This window comes from Carcharodon carcharias, chromosome 27 (genome assembly GCF_017639515.1).
Source record: "Carcharodon carcharias isolate sCarCar2 chromosome 27, sCarCar2.pri, whole genome shotgun sequence".
NCBI classification, from domain to species: domain Eukaryota; kingdom Metazoa; phylum Chordata; class Chondrichthyes; order Lamniformes; family Lamnidae; genus Carcharodon; species Carcharodon carcharias.
The window spans coordinates 15,019,061-15,021,459 of NC_054493.1; the positions used below are offsets into that span (position 1 = coordinate 15,019,061).

General features: G+C 41.6%; 1 pseudogene; it reads left to right on the top strand.

Moving 5' to 3' along the window:
- The first annotated feature begins 659 nt into the window (after positions 1-659).
- LOC121270287 lies at positions 660-1,108 on the top strand (annotated as a pseudogene).
- The last annotated feature ends 1,291 nt before the right edge of the window (positions 1,109-2,399 follow it).

The following is a 2,399-nucleotide window of genomic DNA, read 5'->3' on the forward strand; positions in this document are numbered from 1 at the left end:
TTCCTCATGATCTTATGAAGGTCCCCGGGCTGAATAATAACCTGCCCTTGGAAGAGTTTTCGGTCTGGTACCTACCCGTAGGGAACATTTTTCTAATCTCACAGCCAACCTCATAGGTATCACTTTTAGTAACTGACTGACATTTACTGGTGGAAGATAATAACCCGGTGCTATCACGTCTCGGTTTGGAGTTGGATGACTGCTTATCATTAGGGTTTATAAAATGTGTGGTTGGACTGGACGGCGTTTATTAAACCTGGGCAAGAGACTATTTGTAATTTACTTCACTTCCTGCCTTAATTATAAAGACAGATTTATCTCTCTAAATATGTAGGCATTGAGTTCGGAGTGGAAGAGCTAAAGGGAGAAAAAGACAGAATGACCGACAGTGAAAAACACAGGAAGAGAATGAGAAAGACAAACAGACGAACACAGACAGGGTTGGAATGTGATTGGAGAGAGACAGCTGTTATCTAACCCTGAACTAACAGTGATTAGTCCACAGTTAACATCAGCTAACCAGCCAATCGTAGCACTGAGAACAGCCCCTCTATTTCCAAGAAGTGGAACTGCCATTGATCAGAGTTTACTTTTTGACATAAGACTAGAAGCAGCAACATATTTTCAACAGTGTGCTGTTTACTATCGAGTCAGGGACCATGTGTTCCCTGTTTGCTTTACTGATCACAATAGTCGTGCTGTCCGGTGAGTCTGAACTATAATCCCCAGTGTGTGGTCCATGGGTTATATTTATTCACAGATTGTTGACACATTCTATATGTTGTTAGAGGAACGAGTGGCCAAGATGCAGTTTCCCAGGATCGGCCTGAATTAACGTTTAAGGAAGGACAGACCGTAATATTGAACTGCAGTTACACAGCAAAATACAGTTCAACAACTTTCATCTGGTACTTCCAGTATCCTGGGGAAGCTCCGAGAATATTTACTGAAGAACTACAGCATGAGGAAGGGGGATAAGTCTCCAGATTTCCCTGACCGGTTTGCCGCTGATTTGGATCAAGACAAGAAAACTGTTCCTTTAAATATCGCCGGGGCTCGTGTCTCTGATTCTGCCGTGTATTTCTGTGCGTTGGTGCTCACACTGTAACAGAGTCACAGTCAGTCCACACAAAAACCAACAAAGTCACTCTCCCCTCCTTTCAGTCATTCAGTTCTGTCACCTGGATTGTGAACTGCTAATATAACCAAAACCACATTATGAAGGTCAGCTTGCCCGAATGATCTCTTTCTGAAATGTTGAATGTGTGTCATTCTATGTAAAATCTCTCTTTCTACTCGTTTTCATGGTCTCTGAGCAGCTCTCTGAATAGGAGATTCTGGTGCTGTTATCCGAACAACATTATCGATTCCCATCACTGTCCCCTCTCAAAGATTAACTCCGTTAAAGGACCAAAATTCGCTTGAATGCCCGTTTTATTATTACTCTCGAGTACACAGACGTAATTGTTCAGTACCTGAGCATCTTTAAGGACGGTGCCGATAGATTTGTGAATATTAAGGAAAATAAGGGATTTGAGGATATTGCAGGAAGGTGGATATGAAATAACTCCACCTTGATCATATTGAATGGCAGAGCAGAACCAAATGAAGGACCAAATGATCCACTTGAGCTTCTATTCTTAATCTCGTATATTCTTCAGTCCAGTAAGTTTGATGTCAGAACAATTTCTAGTGATTCCATGTAGCTTACACTGATGTCATGGATTGGAGTACAAAGAAAGTGTGAGCTGATTGGATGAAATGTAGGACAAAGGAGCTGTGGGCTGATTGGGTGTCACCTGTTGACTCTGTCACCGAGGAACCAATCTGTAGCGAGACCGGATATTACTCAGCATCTTATTAACTCTCAATTAAAACAGTTCAGCTTTAACTCATTGTGTTCAAATCCACCAGCAGCTCTGTAAACATGTTGGGTGTTACCTTTTCCTCATTCCTCACAGCTGCAGCTTTCTTAAATGGCAAGTTCCCGAGTTGCACAATTTTTACTTTGCTCGTGACATTGTCATAATAATCTCCCCTTTATCTGTGTTTTCTCTCTTACTTGCAATCTATTTCTACAGTTACCTTGATATTATCATTCATAATAAAGTAACAAAAATCTAAAGTACTGTATTTCTTTATTTTGCAGCTGTTAATGCTGCAGACATGGTCTCACAGGAGCCGGTTACAGCAGCAAAGTTTGAAGGAGACTGGGTGACCATTAATTACAGCTATTCGACCACTATTGATTCATACTCTTTACAACTGTACCGTCAGGATCGGGGCAAAGCCCCCACAATCTTAATCTACATCCCTAAGTATGGAGATGTTTTCAGAGCAGAGGGAGTGGGGACTCGATTTTCTGCCTCTCTCGACTCTTCGAAAAGTGAAGGGAATTT